General features: G+C 42.8%; 1 long non-coding RNA gene across 1 annotated transcript in view; it reads right to left on the bottom strand.

Annotated features, from left to right (window-relative positions):
- Positions 1-8,992: 8,992 nt before the first annotated feature.
- LOC112444181 (uncharacterized) overlaps positions 8,993-16,289 on the bottom strand; it is a 61,748-nt gene continuing 54,451 nt past the window's right edge. The window contains exon 4 of the long non-coding RNA XR_003032421.2: positions 8,993-9,432. This is a non-coding gene — a long non-coding RNA (uncharacterized lncRNA). The remainder of the gene's footprint in view (positions 9,433-16,289) is intronic.

Genomic DNA, 16,289 nt, shown 5'->3' with positions numbered 1-16,289 from the left:
TCCTGATCTTTTCTTTTTCAGTTTAGAGAAAATTACATTTTTAAAAAACATACTTAAATCCTTTGTGGATGTAAACAAATGTACTTTGTGTGACTAGTATCATGGAGCAGTTTTACCCACCCCCTACCTCTCTGAAGTCTCAGATTAGCATCCAGCTTCTTGCAGGAGGGTAGTTCAGAGCACACAAACCTTAAGAGAAATTCGTCCAGAGTCTTTCCCGAAGTGAAACTGCCGTGCATTCTTCAATCGATTTCACGTCTACCCAACAATTATATGGCTTCCCTGGTGGCTCAGACGGCAAAGCGTCTGCCTGTAATGCAGGAGATCCGGGTTCGATCGCTGGGTCGGGAAGATCCCCTGGAGAAGGAAATGGCAACCCACTCCAGTACTCTTGCCTGAGAAATCCCATGGACAGAGGATCGTGGTGGGTTATGGTTCATGGGGTCAAAAAGAGTCAGAAACAACTGAGCGACTTTATTTTCCACTTTCCAACAATTATATAGAAGCAAACTTGGAGATCCTTCTCTGAAATTTGTTTTATTTTGTTCCCTTCGGAGGCTGCCTTTAACATCTTAGATGTGATATTGTGGGTGTTTGGTGAATGCTCTTTACTTGGATCATCAGAAATGAAAAATTAGCAAGAACAATTTAAAGTACAAGGTACAATGGGTAGTCACAAATAGGGAACATTTTAATGCAAAGCCTCTTTACAAATCACTGAGTTGGCTTAGCAAGCTATGTATATCTCCATCAAGTCTGGGAAGTTCCCCAAGCTGGATAACACACAGTGTCACTTATCTGCATGTTTCAGGTAAATAACACTGCATTTCTTTTCTCTTCAATTTTTGGTATTTTGTCTTCTTTAAAAAGAAAACTCATGAAGCCGACATTTTGAAGATGGCCCTGTACCTGTAAAACCCGATGTCATCTTGGGACTTAACAATGTTCACTGACATATAGAGGAATCTCACAGATTTAAGGCTTTTAGGATTATATAATAAAACATGCTTCAAACTTTCTACAAATAGCTAGGCTTTTTAAGAAACACATTTTGAATACCTATATGTTATTCATTCTAGCACCCTAAAGATAATAAAATTTCTGCGGTAGAGGAACATAATACCAATTTTCTCCAATCTGACAATATACCTGCTTTTTATCTGGCTTTTTCCATGTATTAATATTTCTGAAATATTTGATTTGTTTCCACATTTTACTGTGTTATTTTTTACATTTTAATGCATGTTTTTTATTGAATTATGCTATTATTATTGTTACTTGTTTTTTTATGGTATTGTTTCCCTCTCCTAGTTGGGATGTTAATCACTACCTTTCTGTTCTTTTCCTGTTTACCTTGGACACCTTACATACATACCTTGCTTAGCAAGTCAAAAGCTAATATCTTAATCCCCTATCTGAACAATACAAAAACTTTAAGGCACTGCTTTTGATCATCAACTCTTTCCATGGTATTACTATCCAATTTTGTTCTGTTCATTTTTTTAACCACATTAGATATTTTTGTACACATTTTTTTTTAGCTTTACCACTATATTTTGTGGTTTTTTCACTTCTTAGTCATTCCTCTGAGATTATTTTCTTCTTTAAGGATATCCTTTTAAATTCCTTTAGTAAAAGTCTCATCGGTGATAAACTTAGTTTCTGTTTATCTGAAAATGTCTACCCTCGTTCATGCAAAATAGTGAAACATACATTAGAAGCAGACTCTAAACCACTGTGAAATGTAGAAGGAGGTAAATATTCTTAATGTGACTGGGTTTACCGTCCCTACCACTCTGAAGTGTCGATTTGTAAATGAATTTATTTGGGGGTTATTGAGCAGATGGAACCACCCTTAAGAAAAACCACTCAATAGGCTTATCCAAGAAAAAATGGTAGTCTCATTCTCAGCACTTCGAAGATACTGTTCTTCTGATTTCTGGCTTCCTTTGTTAACGATGATTGGGCAACTGTTAGTGTAATTATTGCTCCTTTGCAGGTCATCTGCCTCATCTTTTGTTGTTTAGTCGCTCAATCATGTCTGACTCTTTGCGACCCCATGGACTGTAGTCCGCCAGGCTCCTCTGTCCTTGGGATTTCCCAGGCAAGAATACTGGAAGGGGTTGCCCTTTCCTTCTCTAGGGCTGTTCTTGACTCAGCAGCTGCTCTTTATTCTTGGTATTCTAAATTTTCTATTATTTGTCTCTATGTGACATTCTTTTTATTTATCCTGCCTAATTATACTTTGCACTGTGGGTTTAAATCTTCTGTCCTTTCTGGAAAATGCTCCCTGATCATCTCTTCAAGCACTGCCCTTTCTGCATCCTGTGTCTGTCCTTCCGGGACTCCAGGTAATCCGATGTAGACCTTCTCGTTCTGTCGTGGATGTCTCTTAACCTCTATCACGTACTCCATGTCCTTGTCTGTTTGTGTTGCACTCTGACCCATTTCTTCCCCTCTCTCTTACACTTTGCCAAGTAACTGTTTCATTGAGTCTAATCTTCTGTTGAACCCATTAGTTGAGTTTTTTATTCAGCAATCAAAATTTTCCTGTCCAGAAGTTCTACTTAGGTTTTTTTTTTCAAATCAGCCTCCTCGTTCTTGATAGTTTCTTATTTTGAGTTTCCAAGTTTTATTCCATTAAACTGAATATCTCATAACTAATTATTTTATATTTGTCTAAGGAATGTCTAAAAGTTTGGAATATGTCTTCCATGGCTTCTCCTGACTCTTGCTCACTGTGACTTCATTCTATGTGTGTTTAAGGTGAATTCATTTGGTTGTGATTTTATTTGGTTAATCTTTTTCTATGGAAATGCAAAGTGGTTTTGTGTTTGTTTCTGCTAAGCGCATGCTACCACCCTGGGACCACTCTAGACTCTTTTGAGAGCTTTGGTTTCATATAGAAGTCTGAGATTCGCCCACTGGCCCTTCAAATTAGTCTCCTCTCAATTGCAGCGTTGAACAGCATTTACTTGCTACTTTAGGAAAAGGAGTCCGTCAAGGCTGTATATTGTTACCCTGCTTATTTAACTTCTATGCAGAGTACATCATGAGAAACGCTGGACTGGAAGAAACACAAACTGGAATCAAGATTGCCGGGAGAAATACCAATAACTTCAGATATGCAGATGACACCACCCTTATGGCAGAAAGTGAAGAGGAACGAAAAAGCCTCTTGATGAAAGTGAAAGTGGAGAGTGAAAAAGTTGGCTTAAAGCTCAACATTCAGAAAATGAAGATCATGGCATCCGGTCCTATCACTTCATGGGAAATAGATGGGGAAACAGTGGAAATAGTGTCAGACTTTATTTTTCTGGGCTCCAAAATCACTACAGATGGTGACTGCAGCCATGAAATTAAAAGATGCTTACTCCTTGGAAGGAAAGTTATGACCAACCTAGATAGCATATTCAAAAGCAGAGACATTACTTTGCCAACAAAGTTTCGTCTGGTCAAGGCTATGGTTTTTCCTGTGGTCATGTATGGATGTGAGAGTTGGACTGTGAAGAAGGCTGAGCGCCAAAGAATTGATGCTTTTGAACTGTGGTGTTGGAGAAGACTCTTGAGAGTCCCTTGGACTGCAAGGAGATCCAACCAGTCCATTGTGAAGGAGATCAGCCCTGGGAGTTCTTTGGAAGGAATGATGCTAAAGCTGAAACTCCAGTACTCTGGCCACCTCATGCGAAGAGTTGACTCATTGGAAAAGACTCTGATGCTGGGAGGCATTGAGGGCAGGAGGAGAAGGGGATGACAGAGGATGAGATGGCTGGATGGCATCACTGACTCGATGGATATGAGTCTGAGTGAACTCCGGGAGTTGGTGATGGACAGGGAGGCCTGGCGTGCTGTGATTCATGGGGTCGCAAAGAATCAGACACGACTGAGCGACTGAACTGAACTGAACTACTGCATTTTTCTTTGGTTTCAGCTAACTTTTTCAGGATGGAGGGACATGGAACACTGAATTACTGATCAGGGAATATTCACTTCCTCACCTTCACAAGGAGTAAATGCCCCTGCCCTAATGATAATGCACTTGACCATGTAACTTACTTACTTACTCCAACAGAATATGAGCAAAGTAGCTCTGTGACCAGTTCAAAACAGAGACCATAGAGGTTTTGCAAATTCTGCCACTCCTTATGTGCTCCCGAGCTACACCATGGGAACAGTCGGTCCTCTAGCCTGGGTCCCATAAGGACGCACAGGAAACAGACCTGAACTTGACCTCCAGCCTGGAGCGGGGTCACTCAACTTACACCTGCCAGCATGCAGTGTCGTGAACTAGAGATAGATTTATTGTTTTAGCCACTGAAGTTTTGAGATTTTTGCTACACATTATTATCAAGCCAAGGCTGACTGGTATATGGAACCTCCAGGCTTTAATTTGTTACTTACTGTAAGTCTAACAATACATTTTAGAAGCCAAGATAATTTACAGCAGGAAGACCCTTCAGGGTAATTAGACCCTGTAAGCTAGCTGTGGAAGCTCTAATGACCTTATTTAGTAGACAGGCACTTGAAAGTTAATGCTGTTATGTTTTTCTACGTAAAAGAGGCAGAGTCCTATTTGTTCTTTTAAATAATGCCTTTACATTCTGATTCCCTTCCCATTGACTTAGTAAGCTTTAAAATCAAACACCAAATTCTTTCCTAGAAGTTTCGAAGTGTGTTAATTACTTTCCTATGGCCACTACAATAGATTTCGATGGCATAAAACAATAGAAATGTGTTCTTTTACAGTTCTGGAGGCCAGACGTCTGGAATCAGCATCACTGGGCTGAAATCAACGTGTTGGCACCCTCTCCAGAGGCGGGGGGCCAGTAGGGTGGGGAATGGGTTGGCGTCTAGAGCCACATTCCTTACATTTCTCTGCTCTTAGCCCTTCCCTCTTTCTTCAGATCTGTGTCTCTTGTTTGAGGTCATTACATCACCTTCTTCTCCCCTCACTTTCCCTCCCCTTCCCCCGCCTCCTCCTTCTTCCTGTTATCCAGTCGCTCCCTGCCCCCTTCTTATGAGGACAGTAGTGACCTCATTTAGGTCCCACCCAGATAGTCCAGGATAATTGTTAAAAAGTGTTACTCAGTCGTGCCCTACTCTTCGGGACCCCGTGGACTGTATCCCGGCAGACACCTCTGTCTATGAAATTCTCCAGGCAAGAGTAACGTAGTGGGTAGCCATTCCTTTCTCTAGGGGCTCTTCCCAACCTAAGGATGGAACCCGGGTCTCCCATACTGAAGGCCGATTCTTTACTACCTGAGCCACCAGGAAAGCCCCATCTTAAAATCTTTAATTATGCGTATACACTCTGTTGCTGGGTAAGGTAACATCACAGGTTCCAAGGATTAGGACCTAGATATTTTTGAAACCCATTTTTCAGCCAACCACAAGAAGTGTGGTAGTAAATTTCAGTCTGCATTTTTTCTGGACGCCACAAATGCTCAATTATTTGTGTCCATTTTTTTTGGTAGAAAGGGGGTGATTTTTTTTTACCCCTCATCACACTGCATTTTCATTTGCCAGAAGCAATAAATTATGTCTTTTTTACTCTGTGTTAAAAGTTCTGAAACAGGTGCTCTAATTAACAATTTTGACACGTTTATTGATTTTTTTAAATAAATAATAATCCAAGTGACCTGAAAAGTCTCCACTTAAAGGGTGAAATACGTCTTTTCCTTTTGGAACTCCTTTACCCCACTGATAAATTTTACAAATATGCTTCTAAAATGACTTTCTCTGCTTTTGTTATTTGTATTAAAAATGGGAAAGATTGGGGCAGTCAGTAAACAACTAAGTTGTAAAGCTTTGCCTCACAAGGGTTTGTTTCTCTTCTCTCTCTCTCTATTTTTGGCTGAACTGGGTCCTCTTGCTGCCCCCGGGCTTTCTCTGGTTGCAGGGAGGGGGAGCTTCTCTCGGCCACGGGCTCTAGGCCACGAGGGCTTCAGCAGTTGTGGTGCACAGGCTTCGTTACTCCCTGGCATGTGGAGTCTTCCTGGACCGAGGATCGAACCTGCATTCCTGGCATTGGCAGGCAGTTTCTTAAACACTGGACCACCAGGGAAGTCCCTCCTTAGCAATGTTGAGAGAACTTTCACCTGTGTGCTAGAGAAGGGATGGAGTGGCAGGGAGGGGGCCTTGGGATGATTCCTCAAAGAATGGAAAAGAGAAAGGTGGTTTCGCATACTGGAAGTCCTCTTGAATTACTAGTGGCTTCGCTTTACTTGTTAGCGATGGAGATAAACCAAACCAACCCACACAGCTAACAGCAGTGGGTAATCATCCTAGGCTTTCTCAGTTTTCCCACCTCTCACCTCCAAATGCAGTCCCCAGACTGCTCGCTGTCATCCCTTCTCCCACCTCTACCCCTCCTCCTTCCAGTGTTGTGGCCTGTTCTTTCCGTGTCACCGGTTATGTCATGATTTAATCCCCAACAGATGACTCTTCCACTTACTCTGGATTCCACTCACCAGCATCTCTAGGATATATCCCAGTGACTGTTTCCCAGTCTTATCAAGTCTATATGATGGATGTTGGTAAGCAGCTGCTTTGCTTGCCATGGACGGCAAAACTTGAGAGAACAGGATTGAAATACTGAAAAGCAAAAGACCAAAGGTTTGACCACATACTCTGTGAGCAGGATTGTGGAGAAGCAAAATTCTCCCATGTTGCTGGTGAGAATGCCAAACAATCTCTGTGGAGAAGACTGTGTTCGTATCTGACAAAAATTACACTGGTAACATTAATCCAGCCTACTTCTAAGACGGACAGCATTGGCAAAATATGAAGTGAAATGCATTTGAAATATCAGAAGGTTGGAAATAACCCCAGATGTCCATCAATAGAGAAGTGGTGGAATCAATTACTGATCCACACAATGAAGGATGATGTAGTTGTAAAAATAAATGAGGATGCTCTCTGTATACAGATATGAAGTAGCTCGAGGTTATATTGTTTAATTAAAAGAAAAAGCAAAGTGCAGAACCATGTTTATCCTAGGATGCCATTTAGATGCAAATAGGAAAATATGTTTGACTCTAGAAGTACAGAGAATATCATAAGGGTTCTGGCACTTGACTCTGCTTGTCTGTACTTGGCTTCATTCTGCAGCCTGGCTGTTTCTGTATAATAAATGAGAAGACTGCCTGCAGCCCAAGCTGTTCGTCAAACCAGGGTAGGTCCAGCCTGAGTCACTGTCCCAGCACAGTGTAAGGGGGTCGCGGGGGATGGAGTGGAGTAGTCAACAGCATCGTCTCATGTGGTATGAGAGCAGGGAAGGAGCCCAGATGAAATGCGGTCATTGAACGTGCAATGACAGAGAGGCCCACGCATCTTTAAGAACGGGAAGAGACAGTCTCAAAGTATGTCCAAATTTCAAAAGTCTGCAAACTACGGAAGACAGTAGATATCGGAAGCCTTCTTCTCTGGAATATCAGCTGTAAGAACATTTCTTAAAACTTCACATCCAAGAACTCAGGACAATGTATTGAATTCATGTTTGGATTGCACCATAGTCTGCTTCTGGTTTCCCCACTTCACCTGCTAGATTTTTCAGGGAGTTTGAAGCCTGTCACCTGGCAACAAAGCAGGAGTTTGGAAGGTGAATTCTGAACTGTAAAGGTGGAACAAAATCACCAGGACTCACGCCTGTACTAGGACAAAACAGCTTTGGGTGTTATGTTTCACACCCAGAGAGCTCTCCCTTGGCCCCCAGAGAGTGTGGATGCCTCTGTGGAATTCTCCTGGGCCAGCCGTAATGGAAATCTGGGAGGGAAGGGCGGGTGTTACTTATTGAACGGAGGCTAATGACCTCAGAAGCACTTGGGGACAAGCAGCAAGCCTTGTACACGCTGGCTGCCTGCCCAGTCTTAGCATTTACCGAGACGAGCGAGGCATCCAAGTGAAAGCAACCTTTCTGGGCATCCGAAGGTGGTGATGGTGAAGAAACTCAGATTATCTGAACCACCCTTCCCCACCTGTCTCAGCAGAAAGACTTCTGAGATCATTCTTGCTAACTACTCATGGAAGGTCACAGAAATAATTTCTCTTCTTCTCTTTTCCTTTCTCCTAGAACCAAATATTTTAGATCACAGGGAAGGAATGTTCTGCTTTTCGTGGCTGAAACAGAGCCTGGGGAAATGGCCTTGCTACCTTCTGATAGATAGTTCCAGTAAGCCCTGCTCCCTAATGGCCACTCACTCTGCCTGATCCCCAGGATCTGCTCCATGAAGCCTCAACTCCACTTAATATAAAGCAAACAAAGCTCCTATGCTCTTACAAGAACAGAACTTCCTCCTAATTGTGTAAACTCAAGTTCTTTATAAAATAATCAGAAATCTTCTACTATTTTATAGCATTGGCTACCCTATGTTAAAACAGCAACACATTAAGAATACATTATATTCTTTAGCTTATCATTAAAGTTTCCATTTGATACTGTAAAGCACTTCTCTGAGGCTTGTGGCATCATGCCGCCTTCCTTCCTGTTGCTGCCTCCTCGGGTCTGACCCCTCCCTCCACGTGCCTGAGCTGAGTGAAGACTTGGGTGCCTGGTTCACCTTTATTCCATCCACCTCGATGCCTGGGACACACTAAACAGATGCAGTGATGTCCCTCCAACTGCCTGGCTTCTCAGGCACTTGACTTCCTCATTTCTAATGGCCTTTTCCTCTTCTCTCCTAGACCTTGTCAACATCCAAACTGCTCCAACCTCAAAAATGGGTGGTTTAAAGGCCAACTCTGATCACAGACTCACACCCCATGTCCCCATGGGAAGTCTCCCATGTCCTTTGTCATCATAATCAAGACCATTATCCTTTCTGCCGTCTTCTGAGACCTCTTGAGAGTCATTGCACCACCATCCTGGTCTAACTTAAATTCCAGTCTCTCCACAGATGTAAAGAACAGACTTTTGGACTCTGTGGGAGAAGGTGAGGGTGGAATGATTTGAGAGAATAGCATTGAAACATGTATATTACCATATGTAAAATAGATGACCAGTTCGATGCATGAACAGGGCACTCAAAGCCAGTGCTCTGGGACAACCCAGGGGGATGGGGTGTGGAGGGAGGTGGGAGGGGCGTTCAGGATGGGGGGACACGTGCACCTGTGCATACATGATGACGTATGGCAAAAACACCACAGTACTGCAATTATCCTCCAATTAAATAAATTTTTTAAAAATTCCAGTCTCTCATTTCAGTCCTGCTCTTGCAGTTACTCCCCAGTTGTGTTTTCCCGTCTTCTGTGGTTTCTGTTTTATCCCAGCCAGTGCCTGGGTAGTTGAAAAGCACTGGCGAAAGTAATGAAGCCCACAAGTTTCTGCCCACTGTGAGTGTGAGTAAATTCATCGTCCCCAGCTCAGCTGTGCCCTCGTATTCCTGACGCCTCTTCCACTCCCTCACTTTCGGTGGATGACTTTGATTCCGGGTTCTAGGAGAAAACAGAAGCCATCCAAAAGGTGGTCCACGACCACACCTAGAGACATCACCCCAACCCAGCTGCATCCTGCTGCCACTGCTCTGACTGTATGGATCAGTCACACGCATGGGCCTGGACCTCACGCCCTCCCTTCTTTTACCCACTGATCCTTTCCAGCAGGCCCAGCCTGTCCATTACATTCTGGAACATCCAGACAAGAAAACACCCTCTGAAATTTAGCAGAGGTGATTTTAGACCTAACACCATGAACAGCAAGCTTGGGAAGGTTGGCCCCTGAAGTGATACAGCCTGAGAAGGACAGTGAATTCAAGACAAGGTTAAGTCAGTGGATGACAGGTTCAAGGAGGGCTCGTACAGTCCATCCTCACAGCAAAGCCGCAACCTCTGGGAAGGGGGCTGTCTTCACTAAGGCCCGTCAGCCTTTGGAATTTTACACCAGGAGGTCAATTTCAGCGTCCCATGACACAGCCCCCTCAAGCCACTGTCAGGATATGGGCTTGGTTGGCAGCAATCTGACGCAGCGTGATAAGCTATTTGTTCTTGCCCTTCAGCTCCAGCATTATAAAGGACATTTTATGAATGATTTATCATGTTATTACGAATGCTGCAAGTCTAGACAAACCATCTCGGTCTCTCTCTTAAAACATAAACACAATCCTTTTCATATTTTGCTCCAGGGCCTCTGAACCGGCTCTGTGCACACACACCTGTGTGCCTGCAGGTAGGAGTATCATTTCTGCCCACATAAATAAGCATGGGGCTATAGGTAGCACCCTGATGCATTTCCTACCTTCATGGTCTCAGAAGCCAATTTCGTCCTTTCCACGCTTATCCCACCCCACTCCCAGCCCCGTGTCATCTGGTTCCAGGATGCGTGTGGACATCTCAAAACAAAATTCCTTTCTTATTTTCTCCAGTTTTGCAAAAAGATACGTGCCAAATTAGCCCAGGATCCAGGAGGAACTTGTTATTAGAAAGAATTAAAGCAAGATGCAGGTGTCATGGATCCAGGCACGAGTTAAGATGGCACCTTCAATCTCTCTCATCTCATCCATTTGGGATGTAGAACCTTCCTGCTCCCAGCTGAATTCCCTGATCACTCTGGCATCCGCTGTGTTTAAACAAATTCACAGAATCTGATGTTTAGCTCCTATACTGAGGCAGTGTTTTTGTTGTTAATATAAAATCATATACTGATCAGATTCACCAGCCAGAATGAAATGAATGACTGTACCAGTTAATGAAATCTTTTGATTAAAAAGAAAAAAACAAACCCAAACGCCCTGGAAAATATCATCAGTTCCCAATGTTGAAGGTAAACTGTCTCCAAGAGGCACCATGAGACTTTTAGTAAACAGAACTTCATTTGTATTAGCTGATCAAAATAAAACAAAGCACAAGACTTCTGCATGGGAAAGAGTAATGGATTTCGTGTATTTGGTGTAGAAGGAGGGAGGAGCTGAAACGGCTAGGATAAGAAGCCACGGTTATACAGAATAATCACGCCTTAAACATTTCTTTTATTGTCACCTTATCCGGGAAATGGACTTTGGGAAAGTTCTGTAATGCAGCCTGTGACAAACCTAAAAGGCTTTGTTGGGCCTCAGTCAATCTTCTTGTTTATGACCTGTTCAGATGTGGGCTATTAGAGGACATAGGGAACTGAAATATTTCCATGACAACAGTTTTTAATAAAGAGAAGGAAATGCTAGATTTCTTTTAAAGACCAAACTGTTCTGAAATAAATAATTGGCCCAAAAAGGTTATTTGAGAGGCTTTTTTGCCTTTTTTTTAAGCTCAAAAACTGTTCCAATGATTAGGTAAAAATTGGAGACTAAGAGCCAAGCCTCCTGGCTCCTACTTAAATATATGGATCATGTAATCACTCTACGTTCCATTCTTCTGCACAGAATACAGATTATAAGAATGCCATATAGAGGTAGTTTTAAGATTACTTAGCTTATGATTATAAAGTGTGTTTTGAGATAGTAAAATGAAAAATATTGTAAAATTTATGATGTCATCATTTTTATAAAATAAAATAAAAACAAAATGTACTCTATTATGCCTGGAAATTATGGCCTTCAGCTTTTGACTTGAAAATTTTTTTATTTTGGCTGCTAGAAGTTCATTTTGAAGGGATTTTATCAATATCTCAAGGATCCTAGTGTAAGAAGCGCACACGTGCACACGCACGCACGCACGCACACGCAAACTGACGCCACAAGGACGCAACACGCGCGTCCTGACCCTTGGAGGAGACGACCAGACTCTTCGCTGATTATATTTCTTGCTTTCTCTCCCATTTTTCACCAATTTACGACATGAGACCACATCTGCAATCAAGAATTCTTCAACAGTTTCAAAATTTGCGTGCGTGGGTGCTCAGTCCTGTCTGACTCTTTGTCACTCTGGTTAATTAAATTAACCGATAAGCAGGGCTTCCAAGGTGGTCTAGTGGTTAAGAATCCACTTTGCAGTGCTGGGGACGCACATCCAATCCCTGGTTGGGGAAGTGAGATCCCACACGCCGCGGACCAACCCAAAGCCCGAGTGCCCCAACTAGAGAGTCTGACCCAACACAGCCAAGTAAATACCTACATATTATTTGACACGGCCAAATAAACAAGTAAATATTTTTCTTAAAGTTTAAAGAGTAGATCTTGAAAGTTCTCATCACAGGAAAAACATTGTAACTGCCTGTGGTGATGGGTGTTAACTAGACTTACTTGGTTCTGTTTCACAATATATACAAATCATTACCTATACACTTGGAACTAATGCAACATTATTATATTATAATGTCAAATCAGATCAGATCAGTCGCTCAGTCGTGTCCGACTCTTTGCGACCCCATGAATCGCAGCACGCCAGGCCTCCCTGTCCAGCACCAACTCCCAGAGTTCACTCAGACTCACGTCCATCGAGTCAGTGATGCCATCCAGCCATCTCATCCTGTCGTCCCCTTCTCCTCCTGCCCCCAATCCCTCCCAGCCTCAGAGCTTTTCCAATGAGTCAACTCTTCACATGAGGTGGCCAGAGTACTGGAGTTTCAGCTTTAGCATCATTCCTTCCAAAGAACTCCCAGGGCTGATCTCCTTCAGAATGGACAGGTTGGATCTCCTTGCAGTCCAAGGGACTCTCAAGAGTCTTCTCCAACACCACAGTTCAAAAGCATCAATTCTTTGGCGCTCAGCCTTCTTCACAGTCCAACTCTCACATCCATACATGACCACTGGAAAAACCATAGCCTTGACTAGACGAACCTTTGTTGGCAAAGTAATGTCTCTGCTTTTGAATATGCTATCTAGGTTGGTCATAACTTTCCTTCCAAGGAGTAAGCGTCTTTTAATTTCATGGCTGCAGTCACCATCTGTAGTGATTTTGGAGCCCAGAAAAATAAAGTCTGACACTATTTCCACTGTTTCCCCATCTATTTCCCATGAAGTGGTGGGACCGGATGCCATGATCTTCGTTTTCTGAATGTTGAGCTTTAAGCCAACTTTTTCACTCTCCACTTTCACTTTCATCAAGAGGCTTTTGAGTTCCTCTTCATTTTCTGCCATAAGGGTGGTGTCATCTGCATATCTGAGGTAGGTGATTGATATTTCTCCCAGCAATCTTGATTCCAGCTTGTTTTTCTTCCAGTCCAGCGTTTCTCATGATGTACTCTGCATAGAAGTTAAATAAACAGGGTGACAATATACAGCCTTGACGGACTCCTTTTCCTATTTGGAACCAGTCTGTTGTTCCGTGTCCAGTTCTAACTGTTGCTTCCTGACCTTCGTACAAATTTCTCAAGAGGCAGATCAGGTGGTCTGGTATTCCCATCTCTTTCAGAATTTTCCACAGTTTCTTGTGATCCACACAGTCAAAGGCTTTGGCATAGTCAATAAAGCAGAAATAGATGCTTTTCTGGAATGCTCTTGCTTTTTCCATGATCCAGCAGATGTTGGCCATTTGATCTCTGGTTCCTCTGCCTTTTCTAAAACCAGCTTGAACATCAGGAAGTTCACGGTTCACATATTGCTGAAGCCTGGCTTGGAGACTTTTGAGCATTACTTTACTAGTGTGTGAGATGAGTGCAATTGTGCAGTAGTTTGAGCATTCTTTGGCATTGCCTTTCTTTGGGATTGGAATGAAAACTGACCTTTTCCAGTCCTGTGGCCACTGCTGAGTTTTCCAAATTTGCTGGCATATTGAGTGCAGCACTTTCACAGCATCATCTTTCAGGATTTGGAATAGTTCAACTGGAATTCCATCACTTCTACTAGCTTTGTTCATAGTGATGCTCTCTAAGGCCCACTTGACTTCACATTCCAGGATGTCTGGCTCTAGGTCAGTGATCACACCATCATGATTATCTGGGTCGTGAAGATCTTTTTTGTACAGTTCTTCTGTGTATTCTTGCCATCTCTTCTCAATATCTTCTGCTTCTGTTAGATCCATACCATTTCTGTCTTTTATCGAGCTCATCTTTGCATGAAATGTTCCTTTGGTATCTCTGATTTTCTTGAAGAGATCCCTAGTCTTTCCCATTCTGTTGTTTTCCTTATTTCTTTGCATTGATCGCTGAAGAAGGCTTTCTTATGTCTTCTTGCTATTCTTTGGAACTCTGCATTCAGATGTTTATATCTTTCCTTTTCTCCTTTGCTTTTTGCTTCTCTTCTTTGCACAGCTATTTGTAAGGCCTCCCCAGATAGCCATTTTGCTTTTTTGCATTTCTTTTCCATGGGAATGGTCTTGATCCCTGTCTCCTGTACAGTGTCACAAACCTCATTCCATAGTTCATCAGGCACTCTATCTATCAGATCTAGGCCCTTAAACCTATTTCTCACTTCCACTGTATAATCATAAGGGATTTGATTTAGGTCATATCTGAATGGTCTAGTGGTTTTCCCTACTTTCTTCAATTTCAGTCTGAATTTGGCAATAAGGAGTTCATAGTCTGAGCCACAGTCAGCTCCTGGTCTTGTTTTTGCTGACTGTATAGAGCTTCTCCATCTTTGGCTGCAAAGCATATAATCAATCTGATTTTGGTGTTGACCATCTGGTGATGTCCGTGTATAGAGTCTTCTCTTGTGTTGTTGGAAGAGGGTGTTTGTTATAACCAGTGCATTTTCTTGGCAATATCTCAGAAAAAAAAAATCCCTGAAGCAGCAACCATCCTATATGGTATGTAGTACTTTACAGATAAAAATGTGGAGGCTCTGAGAAATTAAGAGCTAGCTCAAGTTCACACGGCCAGGATTAGAGCCTAGGTATGTCCGACTCAACACCACTTCTCTGCAGTTTATACCATGAAAGTCTCTGTCTCCACGTCACACAGAGGAGGGGCTACATTCAGCGACACACACCTTCTCCACAACTCACAGAGCTTATCCCCCAGCACCAGGGCGGCACCCGCCCTCCAAAAGTCCATGCAGGAGGCTGGGTAACACGATGCGTACAGTCCCATCTTAATGTCGAGAGGTTACCAGCTCTTCAAGATTGGGTTTGTGTACTCAGGATAAAATGGCAACCCACTCCAGTATTCTTGTCTGGAGAATCCCATGGACAGAGAAGCCTGGTGGGCTATAGTCCATGGGGTCGCAGAGTCAGACATGATTGAGCGACTGAGCACTCAGGATATGAGTCTCACTTTTTTTCGGTTCCTTGATGGTCTGGTGATGGTGATCCAGAACTATAATCTCCTTAATAACAAGAGGCCAGGTCAGCTGTTCTCGGCCTCAGCAGCCCGTTACAGTAACCCACGGAGCCTTGAAAAATACCAACACCAGGGCCCTGTCTCCAGAATACTGGTTTGTTTTGGTCAAGGGTAGGGCCCAGGCATCAGAACGTTTTAAAATCTCCCAGGTTAGCGTATTGTGCAGTTCAAAGCACTGCTGTCAGTTAATTTTAAGGACATTTCATTCTCATTCAGTTTGAATACGATGATACCTCCATTTAAATGAGCATTTTTTAAAAGCTTATGCAAATAACCACCGGGGTGCTACCCCTCCTCTCAGCTGTGATTGACAGCAAGTTGGCAGTTACCACTGCGGGCTGACAGGGCTTAGACGGCCATTATTCCAGTAGGAACAAAACGTGTTTTCATTAATTTTTTTTTTTTTTGGCTTTGTTGCCACTTATTTCGGCTCAAAGAACCACCACACTCTAGCTTCAATATAATGTGTTACTCATTTTGTAACATTATTTCTCCTTTTTGCTTTAGAACATGAGATAAGAAAGCTGGCCTACAATATATACCTGAGGACCAAACTCATTTTTGCAACTTCCATGAGCTGGGAAATAGGATGTATAAGCCTCATGGGAGCTGGTAATACATAGTAATGGCAACACTTGAAATGATGATGAACGAGGTCCTCACAAATGGAAATCAACTGTAACCTAGATTTGGACGTTTACAAGACCTGTCTGGAGGCTGGTACCCAAAACATCCACAGCATTTCCAGCTGCACCTGGAAGGCCTTGTGTCTTATTCCTCACAGGCCCAGGAGGCAAGTATTTCCCACCTAAGAAATCGATTCCTTTCCTTCTGTTCCTCAGAACTCTCCATTACTTTGCTCGGATGACTTTCATAAAAGTTTATAATTTATTTCACTAAATGTAAATCAAATGGTGAAGCCTGATGGGGGTGCGAGGAGCCCTGAGCTCTTTCTATAAATGTGTGTACATTTTCTCTAGTTAAGTGCTAAAGTAACACCCTGGAGAATGAAAAGGGTAACAGCGCAGGCACGGTGAAAAGCTCTTTCCTGCTTTTCATCCAAACACTGCGTCACGTGTGTTTTCAGAAAGCAGAAAAGGATCACAGTGACAGACTCCACCTCTCCAGATGCTCCCTGGAC

This window comes from Bos taurus, chromosome 24 (assembly GCF_002263795.3).
Source record: "Bos taurus isolate L1 Dominette 01449 registration number 42190680 breed Hereford chromosome 24, ARS-UCD2.0, whole genome shotgun sequence".
NCBI lineage: Eukaryota > Metazoa > Chordata > Mammalia > Artiodactyla > Bovidae > Bos > Bos taurus.
This window is presented reverse-complemented; position numbering and strand designations above follow the sequence as displayed.